The following is a 23,585-nucleotide window of genomic DNA, read 5'->3' as shown; positions in this document are numbered from 1 at the left end:
ACATGGCACACAACCTGTGTGCCGTGTCCCCTAACACTGCGTGCAATATATGTAAGTTACCCCTACAGCAGGCCTTGTAGCCCTAAGTCAGGGTTCATTATATTACATGTGAGAGCAGATCTGCAAGAGCAGATATGCTCCTGCAATGTCTTTGTCGATTCTTAGACATAGTGAGTGAACAGGGAAGGCATTTTAAGTACATGGGCCGGACACTGGTCAATACGAGTACCACAGCTACATGATGGCTTCACTGACAATAGGGATGTTTGGATCAAGTATCTGATATTATTAAACCCTCACTGATCCCTGTGATGGATGTATCAGTACATGCACCCAGGGGGCACCTTAGAGGTGCCCCCTAAAAACCTACCATTTACTTGTCTGCGGGCTGACTGGTTCTAACTAGCCTGCCACCACCAGACACGTTTCTGACCTCCAAGTGTTAGAGCCTTTGCTCTCAGGCAGACAGGAACAAAGCCTGCTCTGACAGGGTGTTGGTACACCCATCCGAACAGGATGACCTGCCAATCTGCATTCCAAGGCAGTGGGCTTCAAAGAAGACCACCACCCTTGATATGTAGATCTGGCTTCCCTCAAAGGAGAGGATGCGACCCCTCCCTGCACAGGGCCTATTTGGCATCTGAACAGGTGAGAAAATTAGTACTCAGAGAGGCGTGCCCACCTCTGAAGTCAGTCCTACCCATAAGGTGAGCTTTCTGATGTGGACACAGCTTTTGAAAGTCTGCCATCTTGGTGATGATAGAACTAGGAACTATGGTACCTGGTTATGGCCACTTCCCACAGAAAGTGGTCATTTAGGGGGTGTAGTGACCCCGGGGATAAGTAACCCATTGGCTACTACCCTACACTCCCCAAAACACCTCTAAATTGAGCATTAAGGGGCGCCCCTGGCACCAGGAAATCAGATCCCTGCTGACCTGGAGAAGAAAGACACTCCAGAGATGCAAAAGGCAAGAACCGATGATCAGTGACTGACTCAGCACCAACCATGCCAGCTTGCCTGCTGACTTCGACAATTGTGAGAAAGATGCCTCGTACTCCAGCTGCTGAAACTTCCGAAAGCCCAGGAAGACTGCCACCCATCGCCCCAGCATAAGGCACTCCAGTGAAGTAGTAAAGATGCTCTCCTGTATCCTCGCAGGCACCCAAGAAACACTTGAGAGGATTCCAAGCCACCAAAACCCAATGCCGGACAGCACCACTGCACCCATGCCCCCTAACTCGAGTTGAAGTGGGCCAACGGTGCCGGCGTGGTCCCCAGCTTCTCTGATGCCTGCAGCCTGTCTTTGCAGGCCCCACTCAACCGTGACTGCCTCCAGTGACGGAAGAGGACCACTGTTGTCCCTGTGTCCACCAAGCTCATGAGATTTGAGCCCACTTCTTGTTTCAGCTGGACTGGTCCCCTAGTTCAGGCCTGCAGCCTATTTCTGCTGCGCCCCGTCACCACAACCACCCCTGGTGATGTAACCCAACGGTCCGAGAACCCTCTCCACTCTGATTCCCCAGATTGAGGAGAAGAGGACCACTGGTGTCCTGACATCCCTGAGCATTGTAAAAACTGAACCCACTTGGTGGTCCACCCTGACTGGATCCGGAGTACTAACCTGCAGCTTCTTTATAACCAGACATATTCCCTTAGACTAACATTGAGCACCCTACGCTGTTCTGCACGTCTGCACCCAGCCACCCCAGTGCCACCCGGTGTGATCTGTTGTTTTGGCCTTGGACCTTGCCCCATACTCACCCTAAGTCCAAGAGATTGGTCCTGTAAGTTGCTGTACTAAACCTGAATGCAGAACGTGTTTTTACTCCATAGTATAGCATTGCCTTCTTCTGAAAAATGCAGTGTCAACTTTTGAAATCTGAAAGTATTTGTCTTGCAAAACGTATTTACCTGAATATATTGATTCTGGTGCCTAAACATGTGATAGCATTATTTCACTATTTTGTCTTTTTTACACTTGTTAACGCTGTGGACATTGGTTGCACCTAATTTTAACATCCACAGATAGAATAAGCAACTAGTGAACATTTTCAAACAGCCTTCCACTGCTCTGCAACGTGTTGCTGCGTTTTTACTAACTTTTGAATTGTTTGAGCTAGAAACAAAATTATATTCTGTTAAAATCTGCAGACTACTCTATAATTATGTGAAAATTGCTGCGACTACACAATCACATAATTCCAGTTGCCCTCAGTATAACTACCCTCATATAACCTGTTCCAACATGCTCCTCTCCTCACTCTCTAGCTCCCTCAGGAACTTGCTTTAGATTAAACCTCTTATGACCTGCTCCAACATATTCCTTTGCTTGCTCTCTACCTCCCTCATGAACTTGCTTTAGATTAAACCTCCATCAGACATTGAATGAATCAGGGACCTTTACCTCCATCTGATGAAAACCAATCAGGTTTACCCCCACAGAGTCTACAAAATACATTCAACAACTCTGAGGAACTCTCAACACCCTCACTCATAACACAGATAAAAAGCAAGTAAATGCTGCATAATCTCCAATTCTACCACATCACAGTCAATCAAATACAAACCAGCTCTCCCTCCAATTTTTCTTTCAGTCCCCTAACTGCATCCTTCATCCAGATGTTAGAGGAAAAGGACAGGCTTATAATGACAGGTAAGGGCCAGAACCCTGACATCTCCCACAACATACTGCACAGCACACATCACCCAACATCTAAACAGTATCTGCTCCTTCAGCCATCATCTTGGCCATCTCCCATGCCCACAAACTACACAAAGATTCACTCCACACACATTTGGTGACCCAAAACTTTCATCAGGATTTCACTTACCACATCCTGCAGTCAACACTGAAGACCCATTGTATGTAAGTGCTTTCTCAGCATTCTGCTCCTTCACCTTCTCCTACCATGTGACCAATCCATCATTTTGCCATCATCCTTGCCCTGTATCACTACTCATTCTGCTGATAAAAGGTAATTCAAGACATCAAAGCAACTCCATCGCTCATTCAAGAACTTCTCAACCAGTGCACTATGCAAAAACCTGCCCTCCCACACAACCTCATCTGATTCTGACAATTAAATCCTGCTTTTCCACTGCTAACTACTGCTGAAGTGCATATCCTCTCTATCTAAAATGTAGTGGGGATTGGTTTATCTATGATTGGTATATTTTGATTTGCTAGTAAGTCCCTAGAATAGTGCCTCAGGTGTGCCCAGGGACTGTAAATCAAATGCTACTAGTAGCCCTGCAGCACTGATTGTGCCACAAACATGAGTAGACCTGTAAACATGTCTCAGACCTGCCACTGTAGTGTCTGTGTAGGCAGTTTTAAACTGCCATTTCAGCCTGGCAAGTGCATCCACTTGCCAAACCCAATCCTTCCCTTTTGCTACATGCAGGTCACTCCTGTTTTACATGTCCAGATGGTGAAACACTGCTAAACTCAGTTTTCACTATAACAATCAATCAATCAATCAATCAATCATAGTATTTATAAAGCGCGCTATGTACCCGTCAGGATTTCGAGGCGCTGAGAGGGGGGGGGGGGGGGGGGGGGAGCGCTGCTGATTTAGCGGTCGAAGAGCCAGGTCTTGAGGAGCCTTCTGAATGCGAGGAGGTCCTGGGTCTGGTGAAGAGATGTGGGGAGAGAGTTCCAGGTCTTGGCGGCGAGGAAGGAGAAGGATCTGCCGCCGGATGTCTTGCGCTGGATTCGGGGTACGATGGCGAGGGCGAGGTTGGCGGATCGGAGTTGACGTGTTGGAGTGTAGAAGTTCAGTCTGGTGTTGAGGTAGGAGGGTCCGGTGTTGTGAAGTGCCTTGTGAGCGTGGGTCAGGAGTTTAAAGGTGATCCTCTTGTCTACCGGGAGCCAGTGGAGTTCCTTTAGGTGAGGGGAGATGTGATTTCGGCGGGGTATGTCGAGGATCAGTCGGGCGGAGGCATTTTGGATGCGTTGGAGTCGTTTGATGTCTTTGGTTGGGATGCCTGTGTAGAGTGCGTTGCCGTAGTCAAGTCTGCTGCTGACGAGGGCTTGGGTCACCGTCTTTCTGGTTTCTGTTGGAATCCACTTGAAGATTCTGCGGAGCATTCGAAGGGTGTTGAAACAGGAGGAGGAGACGGCGCTGACCTGTTTGGACATGGTGAGGGCGGAGTCCAGGATGAAGCCGAGGTTTCTTGCGTGGCTGGCAGGGGTGGGCGGGGGTCCGAGGACGGAGGGCCACCATGAGTCGTTCCAGGCCGAGGGAGTGCGCCCGAGGATGAGGACTTCCGTCTTGTCGGAGTTGAGTTTCAGGCGACTGTTGTTCATCCAATCGGCGATGGATTTTAGTCCCTCGTGGAGGTTTGTTTTGGCGGTGAGCGGGTCTTTGGTCAGGGAGAGGACGAGCTGGGTGTCGTCGGCGTAAGAGATGATGCTGAGATGATGTTGGCGGGCCAGTTGAGCGAGGGGGGCCATGTAGACGTTGAACAACGTAGGGCTGAGGGAGGATCCTTGGGGGACGCCGCAGATGAGGTTGGTGGCTTTGGAGCGGAAAGGGGAGAGACGGACTCTCTGCGTTCTGTCGGAGAGGAAGGATGAGATCCAGTGGAGGGCTTTGTCTTGGATGCCGGCTACCTGGAGGCGGGTCAGTAGGGTGCGGTGGCAGACGGTGTCAAAGGCGGCTGATAGGTCGAGGAGGATGAGGGCTGAGGTTTCGCCGTTGTCCATCTGATGTCTGATGTCATCTGTGGCGGCGAGGAGAGCAGTCTCAGTGCTGTGGTTTCGTCTGAATCCGGATTGTGAGGGGTCCAGGATGGAATTGTCTTCGAGGAAGTGGGTGAGCTGAGTGTTGACGATCTTCTCGATGACTTTCGCTGGAAAAGGGAGGAGAGAGATCGGACGGAAGTTTTTGAGATCGTTGGGGTCGGCCTTGGGTTTTTTGAGGAGGGGTTGGATTTCTGCGTGTTTCCAGCTGTCCGGGAAGGTGGCAGAAGTGAAGGAGAGGTTGATGATCTTGCGGAGTTCGGGGGCGATGGTGGCGTTGGCTGAGTTGAAAACATGATGGGGGCAGGGGTCCGTGGGGGAGCCTGAGTGGATGGTGTTCATGGTTGTTATGGTTTCTGCCTCGTCCACGTGGGTCCAGGCGGTGAGGCGGCAGTCGCGGGAGGAGACGTCGGGGGTGGGGTCTGGCGGTGGACCGGTGTTGAAGCTGTCGTGGATGGTAGCGATTTTCTGGTGGAAGAAGGTGGAGAGGTCGTCGCAGAGTTTCTGGGAGGGCGGGATGTCGTTGGAGTTGGCTTTTGGATTGGAGAGTTCCTTCACGATGCCGAAGAGTTCTTTGCAGTCGTGGGCGTTGTTGTTGATGCGTTCGGTGAAGTGGGCGCGCTTGGCGATGCGGATCCGTTGGTGGTGTTCGCGGTTGGCGTTTTTGAGGGCGACGAGGTTGTCGGGAGTGCGTTCTTGGATCCATTTCTTTTTGAGCTTCTGGCAGATGCTTTTGGAGGTGGTTAGATCGTCTGTGAACCAGGCCGTTTTTTTCTTTCCTTGGATGGCGGTGGGTTTCTTGAGAGGGGCAAGGGTGTTGGCGCAGTCGAGGATCCATTGATGGAGGTTGATGGCGGCTGTGCTCGGGTCGGTTGCGTCGGGTGGAAGGTTGTTGATGAGGGTGCTGGTCAGTTGGTCTTGGGTGACTTTGCCCCAGCGGCGGTGGGGAGGTAGCTGGATGCGGTGTTGCTCTGTGGTTTTCTTATAGGTGAAATGGACGCAGTGATGGTCGGTCCAGTGGAGTTCGGATGTGTGGCTGAAGGAAACGTGGTTGCTTGAGGTGAAGAGGGGGTCAAGGGTGTGTCCGGCGATGTGGGTGGGCGTGTTGACTAGCTGGCGGAGTCCGAGGTTGAGGAGGTTGGAGGTCAGTGATGCGGTGTTGACGTCGTTGGCATTTTCCAGATGGTAGTTCAGATCTCCCAGGAGGATGTAATCCGGGGAAGCGAGGGCGTGGGTGCTTGCAAGGTCGGCGATGGTGTCACTGAAGGGGGCTCTTGGTCCTGGAGGGCGGTATATGAGGGTTCCTCTGAGGGTCGTGTTGGGGTCCGTGTGGATCTGGAAGTGGAGGTGTTCGGCTGTCCTGAGGGTGTCGTCCGAGTGGGTGTGGATTTTGAGGGTAGCTTTGTGAGCGATGGCTATTCCGCCGCCGATTCCGTTGGTTCGATCTCTTCTGGTGATTTTGTAGCCGTCCGGTATGGCGATGGCGATGTCCGGAGACGAGGAGTCGTTCCACCAGGTTTCGGTCAGGAAAGCCACGTCAGGAGCAGTGGTGTCGAGCAAATCCCAGAGCTCGATGGCGTGTTTTCGTGCGGAGCGGGTGTTGATGAGGATGCAGTTCAGGTGGTTGAGCTTGAATGTTTCAGTAGTTGGATTGGTCGTTCTGATGCAGGAGAATTTGCAGGTACGGCAGGAGAAGGGTCCTTTAGTGTGCTTCGGGGATGCCCGGTAGCATTCAGTGGAGGGGCCGGGATTGAAGGCGCGGAGTTCGTTGATCGAGTAGCGGATGCGGGGGGCGCGAGGGCCAGGGGGTGTGGCGCTGGGCGCGGTCCAGGCGCAGACGGGCTTACATCTGGCGCGCCTCCGGCGCGCCAGCGGCGCGCCCGCTGCGCGGATGCGCAGCGCCAGCCATTAAGAAGGGAGGGGGGAGGGAGGAGCAGCTGGGAGGCGGGAGGGAGCGGCAAATGGGGGCGCGAGGGGGGCGGGGCCGCAGGGAGGCAGCGGCAGGGAACAGGGAGCGCACAAGGGGCAAAAAACACTGAAAACGAGCAAAACTACAAGCAGTTACAATGAGAAAAATACAATCAGAAATACAATCAGAAATACAATAATGGCACAATACACGATCGGGGAGACAGCAATCAGGGGGGCACAAAGGGGGCAGAAGCGCCGGCGGCGAGGCGCTGAAAAACGAAAAAAGCCAAAAAACACTTACAGGATGGCGGAAGCGGCACACGGGTCAAGTGAGCCCACTAGCCACCAGGGATGAGGCGCAGGAGGATGCCTGCGGGTGGAGGAGGGCCTCGAACACGCAAACGGCAGCGTGCTCGTGGGACAGAGGCAGAAGGCAGCAGGTTGGTGCTGCGGTCGTGGGGGGCGAGCTCAGGACCTGAAACAGGCCTATCTCTTCCATAGATTTACATGGGGGTTGCCTTGAAATATCTTTTAAGTGCAATTTACCATTGAAAGCAAATAGAGATATGAAATTTGGGGTCTCTGAACTTATAATTTAAAAACACATTGTTTTAAAGTTGTTTTTTGAATTGTAGGTTAGTAAATGCCACTTTTAGGTAGTAGGCATTTTCTTGCTTAACCATTCTGTGCCTCTACCTGTCTGCTGAATACAAGTCTGAATCAGGATGACAGTTGGGCTGTTTGTGTATTCACTCTAGACAGCCATACAAAGGGAGATGAAGTGTGCCCTGCATATTCTTATGGCCCATTACCAGGCTGATGGGTCTTCATGAGCTAGAGTGGTGGGAGGAGCTGACACTTGCACCAGAATAGGGCTGTGCTGTCCTCACACAAAACAGTTTCCAACCCCCTGGAGTGACTCTGAGGCCATGCGGGAAAGGCATTTTCTTGTGCACTACAAAGACTTTTCTTTGAAGTGTGCCTACTTCAAAGGCAGAAATAAGTACTGGGCCTCTGACCCCACAAAGTTAGAACACTTCTGGACTGAAGACATTCTGCCAAGAAGAAAAGTTGGCTGTCGTATTAGGGACTGCAACTCTGTCTGTTACTTTGTTGTGCTGGCCTGCTGCTTGCTACTTCTATCTTGGGAGTGAAAGGACTGGACCTTGCTTTTCTACATCCTGCTTTCTAAGGTTCTCCAAGGACTTGAGTGGAGCTTGCCTCCTATTAAGGAGTCTAAGGAACATCAAAGCCTTAATCTGCCAGCACCTGGGCTCTTCTGCTAAGAGCCCTGTCCTGTCAAGTGGGGCAAAATCCAGTCTTGGCCCTTGAAGGAGGTTTTTGGTTCTACAAGCAGAGAATCCACACATCTACTCACTGCGTCATTCCGAACCAATGCATCACTGCAAGGATTCAATACATCTCCACTGCCCGCACCGGAGCGTGGTCCCCACATGAAACAACAACCACAGTTCTACGCACAGGCCCAAGTTTTTCATCGCAACACTTTAGAAAGCCACTGCTGCATGAGTTCAAGCACCGCATCACTAAAGTCTGTGATGCACCACCCTGACTCTGACGCAGCACCTTCTTCATCACTGTGAGATCGACGCATCGCGGCTTGACTTCCGATGCATCATCTCTGGGCACCATTTTATTAATTGACACCACACCGCAGTAAGGAACTGACACTTTGTGCCACAAACTATGCATCACCTCCCCTGTGACAGTAAGAAACCGATGCATCACCTCCCCTGCATAGCAGTAAGGAACAAACCCATCACCTCCCCTGCAACAGTAAGGAACCAATGCATCTCCTGCTTTTTCGATACATCTTCTCCCCTGTGGCACACATCATCTTTGTTTTTGACGCATCTCAGGTACTTTGCTTCAGTCAAGTGCTTCATTGATTTCAAGAAAAAATAATTATGTGTACTCTTTTAAAAGTGATATCTTTGCTTGTGTATGTTGGATGTTTGTCCTTTTGGTCTTGATTTACTCAGATAAATATTGCCTATTTTTCTAAACTGTTGTGGTGTACTTTTGCGGTGTTCTCACTGTGTTACTGTGCATGTGTGTATATAAATACTTTACACATTGCCTCTGAGATAAGCCTGACTGCTTGAGTCAAGCTACCAAGGGGATGAGCAGGGTTTATCTTAGCTGTGTGGCTCCCTTACCCTTACTAGAGTAATGGTCCTTACCTGGACAATGTGCAAACCACTGCCAAATATAGACCCCATTTCCAACATTGGTGGCCAGGGGTGAGGATAGGACTTGTATTTGTACTTTACATACAGTGATTGGTGTACACTACTTCCATATCACAGACCATTACATACCAGCATACTGTTTTTCTCTTTTTGTCTTTGCAACTCTTGAGTTTTGGCTACAATCATGTCTCATTCTGGTGAGCCATCAGCTATACCTGCAAATTTGGTGTTTGAGCAGGAGAGGTTGGAAACCCATACGGTGCCTCATCTCAAAATGTTCTGCAGGAAGTTCAAATGTTCTTTTAATGGCCTCACTAGGGAGGAGGAACTGCAAAAGGTGCTGAGGGCCTGGTTGGCAGCCAAGGAGGCTAGTAAGCACACAAAGGATGAGAATGATGTTGTGGAGGAGGAGGAACAAAGTCTGCACCTGAGATGGCTGGAGGAACCAGCATCACCTGTGAGGCAGGGGGCAGCTGGAATGGTGGAAGAGCTCCCTCCAGAGCTGGCAGCAGTGTTTAATCTCCAGGCCTGTCTCCAGAGGAGCTGGAGAACAGGCAGAGAGCCAGGAAGCTCGAGTTGGAGCAGATAAAGCTCAATTTAAAGCAGGAAAGAGAAAAAGCTTTGGAGAAAATGAGACTAGCCCTTGAGGAGGAAAAAGCTCTTTTAGCTTAGGAGCTCAGTCTGATGCAGCTGGAAGTTCAGTTCAGATGGTGGCAGCAAAAGTATCATGTCCAGTACTGAGGGAAAAGGTCCACATACCCAGAGATGTGGTTTTCGAAGGTGGGGAGCCACATACACCAGTGGGCTCAGGCATATAAAGTAGCTCCAGACGTGTGCAGGGTCCCTCAGGTGGATTGGGGAACTGGCATGGGGAGTCATATTCCTGGTGGTGGGAGGGACACCCTACTGGCTCTAGAAGGGAATGACAGGGAGGGGTGTACCCCCACGGATGAAGCCCAGGTTAGGGAGTATGGAGTCACCCCAGTAGGGGGTAGGTGGAATATGAAGGGCATTCAGATACTGTCTGACCAGATGGGGTAAGATGTAGGGTACTTTTTCAAGGCACTGGGTGGTTGTGTGAAGGGTAATATGGTGAATACATGTGAGGGGCTGTACAGTATGATTGCTGGAGGCATATGTTCAGTCACAGTTTTCCAGAGCTACGCCACCAGTGACTCGGATGGCATTGAGGAGTGATTCCAAAGAGGATGCCTTAGGTTTTCCCATCAGAGTGAGGGGAAGGATTGCAGTGTCCCAGACACGTCCCAGTGTAGTGGAGGGGGAGAAGGTCCCCATGTCCTTTCCAGAAGTAGGAGAAGGGGAGGGAGTGGGCAGAGACCCAGGGTACCCTATCTTCAGCCCCAGTGCTTGGCTTGCTCTTAGAGGGGGCACAAGCAAGGGGACCTGGACTGTACCAGGAGACAATCCATTGACGGAAGTCCCATAGTGTCAGGAGAACTTGGGGAGATGGCTGTAACAAGTGTCCCCCCAGTTCTGGTATTTAGCAGCATCGGAGAGGAGGGTGAAGAAGCCTTAATGGAGGGGTGAGAGGGTGAGACAGTCCCCAGTGGGAACACCAGTGGGTCAGGGGTTGCCCGCTCTGATGTCAGAGCAACTGAGTAATGACCCTGTTGCAGGATAGCACACCTGAACTAGTGGGAGAATAGCGCAGGAAGACTGCCACAAGTCCACTCACAGTTCTGGATTGTGGCGGTACCACTCCCAAAAGGAGGATACAGACACCTGAGAAGGGGAGCCAGAGGGGGACAGAATTACCTTTGACTCCTGTCCGGCCTGAGGCTAAAGACCCTGTGCTGGAGGACCAGTCTCTAAACTGGTGGGAGGGAGAGTGGACAAAGGGTAACAATCACCTGGGGCTACCGCCCAACACTGAGAAACCACAGAGGCTAGAGAACACTGGAAAGGCTGAGGCCTGGCTCTCATCACTGACAGCTGTCAGTGGACACTGTGGGTTGCTATCCTTGTGAACAGAGTTGCCCTTGGGCTGGGGACAGGTTGTCACACCCCAAGCGTGGAATGGGCCACACCACTATGTTGGCCATGGTGATACTGTCTGCCTATTGGGATACATCTGAGAGCAAAGTAAGGTTAGGTGCTGCACAGATGGGGTCCACAGGTGGGAAGAAGGATTCCCCATGGGTTAGCTTAGTGGGTTCTGATATTATGGACAGAGGAATCCAACTGGGTTCAGAAAGGCACGGAACTGGAACATATCCCACTGTTGCAGGCCAGGGTCCATGTTCTATTGCCCTTAGCAGGGAAGTCCATCAAGGTCTTGATTGATCTACCCTGGCTTTAGGCTGTAAGGGGGTTGTGTCAGACCTGCCCTTTTTGAAGGGTTGTCCCAAAACTTTTTGCCTTCTTCCTCCTATTTTTTCTGGCCTGTTTTGGTTGACTGTAGTACTCTGAGCAAATTACCACTGCTAACCAGTGCTAAAGTGCATATGCTCTCTATCTAAAATATATTGGGACTGGTTTATCCATGATTGACATATTTTGATTTACTAGTAAGTCCCTAGTAGAGTGCACCAGGTGTGCCCAGGGCCTGTAAATCAAATGCTACTAGTGGCCCTACAGCACGTATTGTGCCACCCACGTCAGTAGCCTTGTAAATATATCTTACGCCAACCACTGCAGTGTCTGTGTGGGTAGTTTTAAACTGCCATTTCGACCTGGCAAATGCACACTTTGCTGGGCCCAAACTTTCTGTTTTGCAACATGTAAGTCACTCCTAATGTAGGCCTAAGGCAGCCCTCTTTTGCTACATGTAAGTCACCCCTAAGGTAGCCTAAGGCAGCCCTCTGGGCAGGGTGCGGTGTATTTAAAAGGTAAGGCATGTACTGGTGTCTTTTACATGCCTTGATAGTGAAACAAGCTAAAGTCGATGTTTACTATTGCAAGGCCTATATCTCCCATAGAGTAACATGGGGGTTGCCTTGAAATATCTTCTAAGTGTAATTTCCAATTGAGAGCAAATAGAGATGTGGAATTTAGGGTCTCTGAACTCACAATTCAAAAATACATCTTTGGTGAAGTTGATTTTTGAATTGTAGTTTTGAAAATGCCACTTTTAGAAAGTGGGCATTTTCTTGCATAACCATTCTGTGCCTCTAACTGTCTGCTGAATACACATCTGGGTCAGTATGACAGTTGGGCTGTTTGTTTATTCACTCTAGATAGTCACACAAAGGGAACTGAGGTGTGCCCTGCATACCCTGATGACCCTGGTGACCCATCACCAGGCTGATGGCTCTTCCTGAGCTAGAGTGGTGGGAGGAGCTGACATCTGCTCCTGAATACAGATTGCCTGTCCTCACACAAAGCAGTCCCCAACCCCATGGAGTGTCTTTGGGACCAAGCAGGAAAGACACAGTCCTGTGCATTACAACGACTTTTCTATAAAGTTTGTCTTCTTCAAAGGCAGCAATGGATATAAGTACAGGACCTCCGATTCCACAAAGTTAGAACAGTTCTGCACTGTGGACATTCTTCCAGGAAGAAGAGTTGCATGCCATAGAAGGGACTGCCTTTCTGCCTGTTGCTCTGTTGTGCAGACCTGCTGCATACTGCTTCTGTCTTGGGAGTCAAAGGACTGGACTTTGCTTTCTACATCCTGCTTTCCAAGGTTTTCCAAAGGCTTGAGTTGAGCTTGCCTCCTATTAAGAAGTCTTAGAGACATCAAAGAATTCATCTGCCAGCACCTGGGCTCCTCTGCTGAAAGCTCTGTCCTATCAAGTGGGGCCAAATCCAGTCTGGGCCCTTGAAGGAGGTTTTTGGTGCTACAAGGAGAGAATCCACTTATCGTCTTACTGAGCCATTCCGAACCGATGCATTGTTGCAAGGATTCGTCACCACTGTTACCTGCACCAGAGTGTGGTCCCGGCTTAAGGCAATGGCCACTGTTTTCCACACAGGCCTCAGCTTTCCATTGCAGCCTGTTAGAAGAACCACCGCTACATGAGTTTTGAGCACTGCATCACAGAAGCCTGTGATGCACCACCCTGACTCTGATGCAGAGCCTGCTTCATCACTGTGAGATCGATGCATTACGGCTTGACTTCCAATGCATCACTGACGCATCATCTCTGGGCACTATTTTCTTCATCCACATTGTACCACAGTAAGGAACCAATGCTTAGTGCCACAAACAAGGCACCACCTCCCCTGTGGCAGTAAGAAACCAATGCATTACCTCCCCTGCCTACAAGTAAGAAAGAAATGCCTCACCTCCTCTCAACAGTGAGGAACCAATACATCTCTGGCTCTTTCGATGCATTACCTCCCCTGCGGCCCACATTGTCTTTGTTTTTGATACATCTCAGGTACTTTGCCTCAGTCAAGCGCTTCATCGATTTCAAGGAACCACAATTTCATTTAATCTTTTTAAAGTGATATCTTTGCTTGTGTGCGTTGGATTTTTGTTGTTTTGGTCTTGTTTTACTCAGGTAAATATTGGCTATTCTTCTGAACTGGTGTAGAGTTTTTTTTTTTTTTTTCACCGAGTTGCTGTGTGTGTGTACACATACTTTATACATCGCCTCTGAGATAACCCTGCCTGCTTGAACCAAGCTACCAAGGGGGTTTGCAGGGGTTATCTTAGCTGTGTGGCTCCCTCACCCTGACTAGAGTGACTGAAGTGTTCTACCTGCAGAGGGAGCAAACCATTTCCAACTAGAGACCCCATTTCTAACACCATGCATGTAAAAGCAACTTCTCTGAAATGTGTGACTATACCAACAGAAACAACATCACTATGTTTGTGAGCAGAAAGTACAGGAAAGAGAAGGATGTTACACATGAAGGATATGAACCACTACATCCACATTGTTCCAGCAGGCTCTCTTGGTCCTTCATGTCTGGAGGGAGCTTAAGATTCATCACTTCGGGCAACATATCTCTTATCTATAATTTCACAGTTACTAGGCATCCCCAAAGAAAATACCACATTCTTAAAACTCCACTCTTCCACCATATACTAACTATAGAGCACCTCTCTTTTCTTTACTAGCCTCCAGGGCCATAGCTATCAATGGTGCATCTGGAGCAGTGGCACAGGGCCCAGGAGGGTGAGGCACACACTACACCCCACTTAGGAACATCTGTTACTTAAGAGTTCTATTTCATCCCTTACATTAGGACCCATAAGTCTTTGGCAAAGCCACTGCCCAACAAGCTTCTTCTTCTATTTTTCAACACTTTATTGTTTTGTTTTTAGGTTCATGTTATATAAGTTCATACATACACATATATGTACATATCCACACCAAGTTATAAGCCATATTTTACTTGGAACCAATGCTGAATATAAGTAAAATGAAAGCATGCACACTTGATGTGGTGTTGCAAATCATCAATATAGCCCCTCCTTATCGGTACAGGTTCCCAATATCAGGTAAGCACTTAACTGAAGATGTCATCGAGAAGTATGTGGGTTGTAAGCCACCCTTAGCATTGAGTTTGACTGATTTATTGTTTATTGACTAAGATTCATGAACAATGGAATTCATTATTGTTGCAGACTGGCTTGCGTGTGTAACTCGTGCTGTGTTTTCGAGGGGGCAGTAAAGGTTGAATGTTCTTTCTTTGTGGTCACTTGATCGCTGCCTATTTTCTACTGCCATTCCCACCTGTGCATTCTCGTAAACCTTCTCTCCCCTTGCCACCCATCTTTTCATCATATTGGCACACAGAGAGAAGGCAATCCATTATGAGTTTTCAGAAGCGGTAATCGCCAAGTGCACAGGAAGGAATCACTCATTGGAATGCACTGTTTTGTTTTTTCTTGACTAATAATTATGGATTGGAAATTGGTAATTGCTGTAAGCATGTCCGACTGCACTCATGTTTCTGACAATCTTTCTTTGGTAATACTTTATTTATTCTTTATTCCCCACATGATGGCTTTTGACTACTCCCTTGCCTCATCTTGAATCTTTTCATCTAACATTTAGTGAATCCACACTGTGTTAAAGGCTGTAGAAAAGTATTTTGTTACATGGAAACTCACAACTTACCCTAGTAGGTAAGAGTTTAGGTGCTGACAAACAGAAGAGTTTCAATGTGATAATCCTTGTTAGGCCCCTTTCATTTGGGGTTGTATATTGTTCTGCCAACTGTAATTTTGTACTTTTTAAATTGTATTGCTGCATTCCCCATGATTGTCTTGTGCCCTTAATAAGGTAGGCCTCAGTTGGTTATGGTGACAAGCCAACAGTAAAAGCTGTAGGCTTAATTTGTGTATTCGGTATATTAAGTTAGAGGACCTATGTCTGTTCTGATTTCTCTGAAATATAAGGACAAATGCAGTAGACCTGAGTTATGTACTGTGAAATGCATAATAGAAAGCTAATAAGCCACTAAGGGCATATTTCGACTGCAGTGTGTTAAAGCCTGTACACAGGTATTTTGTTACGTGGCCTATCATAAATTACCAGAGTAAGCAAGATGATTGGGCTGGTTGTCCCTTTGGCAAACACTGGGGGGACCCATATGTGAAAAAGTCACGCAGTGCAGCGCAGCAAGTCACCTTGCTGCGCTGCACTGCGTGACGGGTAAAGAACAGGATTGTGCCATATTTAAGGCAATACAGCACATTACTGCCTTTTCTTCTGCGCTGGCACCCTTTTGGCAGCCAGAGACAACTCAGGCATCCTTGCACCAAGGTGCAAGGATGCCTGTGTTGCATGCAGGATTGTTTTGGTGCAAGAAAGAACACCTTCTTGCACAAAAACAATCCAGAGAGTCATATTCCTCTGTCTGTGTGTGCTGCCGAATGCAGCACACATAGAAAAAGGAAGTAACAAGTAGAAATAAAGATATTTGTCCTTTTTATGCCTCTTGTGGGAAGGCATATCTTTTTGGTGCATTCCCAGGTTTACGAGTTCTGGTAAACGTGGGAATGTGTCAAAAACCATGGGAGTTGAATGGGAACACCAACTCAATGCCCATGGAATGATGTACCAGGGTAGAGTAAGGCAATGTATTGATTTGTGCTGCATTGCCTTACTCCAGATTTATGGAGCCACTCAGGGCCACACAAAGTGGCCTTGCAAGGCTTCATAAATGTGACTGAAGGTTTGCATCATTCTTGCACCATGTTGCATGGTGCAAGAGCGATGCAAACCAGCTCATAAATAGGCCCCAGAATATGGAAGATTTATACGATGACAGTCCTTGACAGGCCCCCCGTAGGCCTGTATACTGATTTGCTAACTGTAACTTTGCACATAATTTTAAGACTGTATTCTTGATGATTGCTTAGTGGGAAAGGTTATGCTCCATAAAATGGGTGTGAGGTGGCTATTGTGACAAGCCAATGATAAAGGCTGGAGGTTTGTTGGGAAAAGGTTTGTCAGATTGCATGGGTCTGATCTATTTGCTATGACGTGTTATGACAAAGATTTGACTTATTGTCAAAAAACATGTTGAAGTCAGTAGGCCTATAAATGTGAAATGTTATTACACTATGCTAACGCCTGTACACAGGTACATTGTTACATAAAATGTCACCATTTACCTCCGCAGGCAAGGGTTATGGTTACCCCCTTTAACAAACACTTGGGATAGAAGGTTCAAGGTGTGATATTCATTCATGGACCCTGTTAGGTGGGACTGACATGTTTAGTGTCAGCAAGGCTCGTACAAACAAAATTCTAAACAAATACATATATTAATAATGAGTACATAAAATGTGTTTCCAGCACCTCTATTCTGCCATTGATCTGTTAGAGTGTCATTCACAATCTGCTTCTGCCTACAATAGCAAACAGCATTTTGGCAATGGGTGGTTTCACTTCAGGCATTTGCTCTGTTTCTGTGAGTGCTGTTGTTTTGCAAAATCACTTGTGCAAGTTAAGTAGAGAAGTGAGTGCGCTTCAGTGCCAGGGTTGGTGGGCCAGCCCTCTAGTTTCCCTTTTTCTTTTGTGTTTAGAGTGTCCTGCAGCGCTTTAGATAGTGCTACTAGCCCTCTTGTCACTCATTTAATCTGCAGTGTACAGCATCCTGCACAGCCACTTTCTTTAAACTCGGCAGAAAACGTGGAATGTGATTGTCCTTAGTGAATCACTGTTTTACCATTCTCATAGGTTTACCACATTCAGAAGGATTATGTCAGCAAACAATACAACAATGGTACACAGTGCACAATATCATTCCCAGATGGCTGTTCAGTACAATGTTTACTCAGCGTTCATCTTGGCATGCTATTGTGCATAGGATATCATTGTTTTACCAATCCAAGAGGGCGAACAAAATGCTTCTAAACATGGTGGCCACATTAGAACTTTCAACAACCGTACATCATGTAGAAATCTATTGCAAGATGGCTCTTCACTAATATGTATAATTTTATTTTTTGTTGTGAGCAGGTGCCCACCATGTTTAGGTAGTGGCATGTTTTTCTTTTTTCTACTTATATATATTTTTAATTTATCTTGCATGTGCTTGTTGTGGTTGTCTTTCTGATTTTTTTGTAAATATGTAAGTACGTGAATTCAAGAATGAGTCACTGGGTTAAAGAATGCCTGCATGAATGCGAGGATGAGTTACAGAGTGCATCCATTTTGGCTTAATGAGTGCCTAAACACATCGGTCACTAAAGAGGCACTTTCATTTATAGACTATACCTACGGTCATATTTATTGCTTTTTCATCATTTATACAATGTGACATACATTGGGTGTATTAAATGTGTAAAGTTAAATCATAATTTTTACATTAATCTATTTTTAATTTTATTATTTAAAAAAAAATCATTTTGTATTATGATTTTGAATTGTGTATGCAATGTTTACAATTGTATGGCTACTTTTTACATTATTTTTTGTTTATTTCATTATTCTTTCATGTTCGATGTAATATGTATGGATTATTGCAATGCTTAATGTTATATGACCATTGTTTAAATGTATTTTTGTTTTTTTAGGAGTTGGTCTTTGTGCTGGTAATGCACCCGCCTCCAATAATTACTATGTGATACCTTTTCAGTGCTTGTGACTTACTGTTAAGCTTTGTTAAAGTAGGTTTTAGCCTGTTTGGGCTATGGAATGTTGGAGTAGAAGTGAATGTAACTTGAGCAAATTGCAATGATTTAACCATTACGTAGTTACGTTTTTATATTTGCATGTCCCCCTGAGCTCCTTCATACTTTTCTCTTTCCTACTCCCAATTTGTAGTAGATATTCTCCACTTTCCACCCACAGTCTGTTAACACTCCCATATTTATACCACAAACATAGACTCACCTGTGAAAGATGTTAGCACTCATGGTAGACAAATCTGTACATACGGTGTAGAATAGGGTAGGCAGAGATCTCCGCCCATAAATTTGTAAACTGTTTTTATGAATATATGAAGCAGTATTACAGGTCTACTTCTAAATATACTTTTAAATGCCTGGAGGCTAAGACAGATCAATGTTCACTATGTACCTACAGCTACAAATATTAAACAAATATTGCATTTTTTCATCCACAGAATATTATGGACACCTGGATGGATGAATAAGGCTTTTGTTGGCTTTGCAAAAATTGTATATGTTTATATAAACATGATTTTTGACTGCCTCCAACTAAATTTATACTGACAATAAATATAAGAAAGAAAAGTAAAAATAGCTTAGAAATAAATGTCACTCTCAGTTAATCTACAAATAAATTTGATCTTCGATCCACAACGGTTTTTCCTATAGAGACAATTAAACTCGAATTACCTGCTTAACACAGATTGTATAATTCTATAGCCTAATTGGAAAAAGCATAATAACTATTTTCCATTAAAATTGTGGAATACTCTGTCTAACATTCACTGCTTGAAGAGGAATTCTACATGTTCCATATGAAATTCAAAGAATGAATATACTCACTCCATTTATTTTTGTCAGAATCTACTAGATTTGAAGAGGTACAAAAACCTCTTTGAGTGAAATAGTATTTGAGGATTCATTTATTGCTTATAAGTCTGATAAGTACCCACAACATTCAATGTCACACAATTGTTGTGTCCTGCATGCTTCTTCACCACCCAAATACCCCCTAATTCACAGATTTACCCACTGCCCCTCACCTGCATGCTACCATCCCATGCAGCCCTACTGCCCACACAGCCCTTGGCAAGGGCAGGGATAGGACAGCCTAATCCTTTCACTCTTTCACTACGACTCCCACAATGCACCAAACCATTAATGCTAAAACCTGCAAAGTGCACATCAGGTCACATTTCATGCATGTATGACTATTGTACAACCTACACAATCGAGAATGTACGACTGAGGACCAGTACAAAGCAATGACAGCAATGCAATGGTAACCACAACGGCCAGTAAGTCAAAATACAGCAACAGCCCTGTTACTATTCAAAATGGACGCTGATCCATATCTCCAAGCCTATAATGGACTTACCCTGGGTGGGAAAGTGAGATCCAAGACTCCATGCACACAAACAAGATCCAGAGACAGGACCATTAGCCTTGCATACCCACATACTCTGCTCCCTATGGGACATCATGGGGCAATGTTCAGCCATTATGTGACACCTCAACCAAGCCAAGCACACCAGATACCAGAGTCTATTTGTCAAGTCAAGTATCAGACAGTTACAGAAACCCATCTGCAGTGATATATGTACCAAACATTGATGACAGCACATAACATGGAGTATGGCACTCCTGTCACAGTCTCCTGTCTACCACAAAGCTATGCTGTGCAGCAACTGTCATTGTTTTTGCTGGAAACATGCTAAGACATTTTCTGTATCACACAAAAAGGGTATCAAATATACTTTCCAAACTGTACTCTGTGTCTCACTCCATCCACATGTGACCTTGCCATTGCCACCTTGGAGAGGATACCGGACACTGCCAGCCGTCCTCAGGATGAAGGCCCCAGTGAGGACAACACACCTGTATGTCTGGACAGTGATGACCTACCTGGCCCATCCAGGACATCTGGTCAATCGACGACTCCCAGCCTCACCCTGCCCACATCATTCCCCCCATCCCAGTTGCTCAGACATCACAGCCAAGCAAGCACCCCCAAACTTGTGTCCCACGGTCTATTCAAACTCCTGTGTGCCCCACAGTACAGGGTCCTGAGTCTGACCTTGACACCCCAGACAATGATGGCCCTACTAACACTGGGAGTGGGCACACCGTGCCAGGGGCACAGGCACCAGGGGACAGGGGTCGTGGGAGATGTGCTATGGGACAAAGGATGGGGCAGCCAAGGGTCTCCACTCACCACCATACCATCTCCCAAGTCCTGGGAGCATACCAATCTTCCTAGGACAGGATGGGCCAGATCATCACCATGTTGGGGGAAAATCAAAGGCTGCAGAGGGATTACCACCAGGAGGCCATGTAGCAGTGGCAGGCACACAATGCCACCATGGCCTCCATAGCAGGGGTGCTGAAGGACATCAACACCACCCAGCATGATAAAGCTACCCACCATCAGGGCTCTTCCACTAGCAATGTTGTATCTACCCCCTCCCCAACAACGTCAACTAGTGGAATGGAGGCCCTGCCAGGGGAGCCCCAAGCCTCTATAGCAGAAGAAGCCCCCGCAAATGTGGATGTCCATCCAGATATCCAGCTACAGCAGATGCCAAGACCAAACTCACTGCAGGAAGTGAACCTCGCCTGATTTTTCACCCATGTGTGCCTCTGAGACACACTGTTGACTGTTCAGAATCCTAACTCCATTTTCCCATGGGAGAAGGACACAGGACCTGTGTGACCAAGGGCCTGATTACAACTTTAGAGGAGGGTGTTAATCCGTCCCAAATGTGACGGATATACCACCCGCTGTAGTACGATTCTATTATATCCTATGGAACTCGTAATACGGTAGGCAGGATATCCGTCACATTTGGGACTAACACCCTCCTCCAAAGTTGTAATCAGGCCCCAAATGTTGTAGCTGCTACTCTGATCAATCCATCTCCCATGACTCCACTCATCACCTGTTTAGTATGTTGTACACTTAGATTTGACTACTCACAAAACTGAAATGCACAATAAATCACTTATGTTCACAGTTACTGTACATGTGTGTTTAATAGTACAACAACATATGTCCTTCAATTTAAATGTGGTCTGGTAATGGCCCCCGGATTCCAACTGGCAACGTAAAGGCCATCAGATGGAGAACCGTCAGCAGGGCACACATGATAACAGTAATGTCATTGGACAGATGTCACAGTATGATGTTGAAATCCACAGTAACACCAGGAAATAGACCATTGAGGCATCTGCAATTAGATCAAAACAGAGAGTACCATCAGGATGGAAGGCATGAGTACACAGTAAGCACATGTACAGGTAATCAACTGTGTGCCTATTGTAGTATGACTCCAAATCATGAGCATCTAGATTGGGCCTATACAGAACAAGATCAGGGCCTTCCTAATATCATGTTAACAAGCTATCTGTCCTGAACACCTCTCAGAAGTGTACTCTTTAACCATAGACTACTCCCTATGTATACCCCAAGGCCTAGGTAGCAGACCCACAAATAATATCCACATCCCGTTGGTAGGTGGAGCTAGCAGTAGGAGAGTACATGAAAATCAGTTAAAAAATGGTCAGTCCATGAGAGAAATGAATGTTTGAATCAGTTGTCAAAACACATGTTAGTGCAGAACCACTAAAACTGTTTACCAATATACCTTCTGTCCGCTAATACAACTCGCACACAGGCCCTGGACATCTTAACACTATCACATTTGCCACATGTCAGAAGTTGTAATGTCAGCTATCCACTTTTGATTGTGCACTGACAACACATGAAAGGGTCTACCTCACATACCTGTCTGTCACTGGAAGTTCTAAGTAATGAGCTCAGTCCTACAGTCAGCATATCCTTTGTCCTCTGGCTCTTCATCACTTTCCATATCACCATTTGCAGGCACAGGTACCCCTGCATCCCCCTCATTAGCTAGCAATGGTATCCAATGCCTCAGGGCTAGATTGTGGAGCAAAAACAAAATATAGTGGAGCACTCAAAAACTCCACCTTCATATTATAGTAATCATTAGGACCATCTGGGAGAATAGATTAAGTCAATGTATGAAGAAAGTGAAAAGGAAACATGAAGAGTTAAATACAAAACCAAATAGGTGTCAACATTCTCTTAATCATTAACATCTTTAATAATAGTATATTTCTGTATCTTAAAAAAGCAGTATATGAATCATCATATCCATAACTCATAAGATCACATAAAAAAGACAAAAAAAAATCTTTTGAAAATTTGGAAAGGTTAATGTCCATTCATATAAAATTCCATTTGGCAGTGGAGCCCAGATGTTCAATCTTTATAAATCCTCAACCAATGGAAGAAAGCTTCAGCCCATACGATGTTTAGCCGACACGTGTTTCGTCCCATTCCAGGACTCTATCAAGGCTGATAAGATATCAACACCGTAAAAGAAAAAAATATTCAGTCACCTATTACATATGCCCACTGGCTCACAGATAATTACTAAGACCAATTAGTGTTTAATAGATTACCAACTGTCAAAATCACTTTATAATCCAGTGTCCTGTAATGTATCTTAATAGGGTCTTTTTTTTGTCTGCAATTGAACTTATGGGTGTTGGATTGTCTCTTTATTTAAGTCTTTCTCACATATGTTTGGCACTGTGATTTTGAACATAATATACATTACAGGAAACTGGATTATAACGTGATTTTGACAGTTGGTAATTTGTACATGTGCCCAAAATAGCAGATGACTGACCTACTGTTCTGGACAGTTGGAAGTGACCTAAGTCTGCCAGAGGAAGTCGTCATGGTGGTAGGCAGTCCAACTGCGGTGTAACTTGTCATAGGTTAACATTGCTGCCTATGGCTGTCTTGGGCCAATGGTGATGACCGCCGGCGGTAACGGTCCTGTACGTGGCGGCCATGGCCACCATTTTCTGCAGTCTTGTTCACTTGACTCCTGGCACTGTTGCTAGCAAGACCTCCACTACGTGAGCTGCTGTGAACTGCCTCTGGGACCCATCATGCCACGTCCTGCAGGTGATAGGGCCCCTGCCTTCACACAGGAAGAGCTGGGAAAGCTTGTGGAAGAGGTCCTACTCCTGTATGAGCAGCTATATGGGGCACCATAGGAACAGCTGAGTCCAATGCCCCAGCAAAATTTGATTGGTGTTGTGTGTGACGGTGAGTTAGCAAGTGAACTGTTGTTGGTGTAGAAGCATGGATGTGGCATTCCGGACTGGCATGTGGGCAGGGAGGATGGGTATGTGTGCTCACTTGCTGTTACTGTTGTGTTGTGTCAACTATTGTTGGAATGCTGCATGTGTACCTGACTTTCTCCTTTTATCTGTGTCATCCATGCAGGTGAACGCCCATCAGACGAAAGGGGTCAGGCGTGCCATCGCCAGACAAGTGCAGACCCTGGGGGTCCACAGCCAGCGGAGCACCCATTTTCATAAGCAGTGGGAGGACCTGAGATGCAGGTCCCGGAAGACTGCGGAGGCCCAGCTGGGGATGTCTTCCTAATGAGGGAGGGGTCCCCCTTGGACCCTGACCCCCCTAATGGCCCGCATTTCGGCAGTGGCCTACCCTGAGGTGGATGGGCATTTGAGGGCAGTACAGCAGCCACAAGGGATGTAAGTACTGACTGTTACCTGGTACATGGCTCTGGTTGAATGCTGTTTGCTGTCTGGCTGTACCTTCAGTGACAA

Source organism: Pleurodeles waltl, chromosome 9, assembly GCF_031143425.1.
Source record: "Pleurodeles waltl isolate 20211129_DDA chromosome 9, aPleWal1.hap1.20221129, whole genome shotgun sequence".
Lineage (NCBI taxonomy): Eukaryota > Metazoa > Chordata > Amphibia > Caudata > Salamandridae > Pleurodeles > Pleurodeles waltl.
This window is presented reverse-complemented; position numbering follows the sequence as displayed.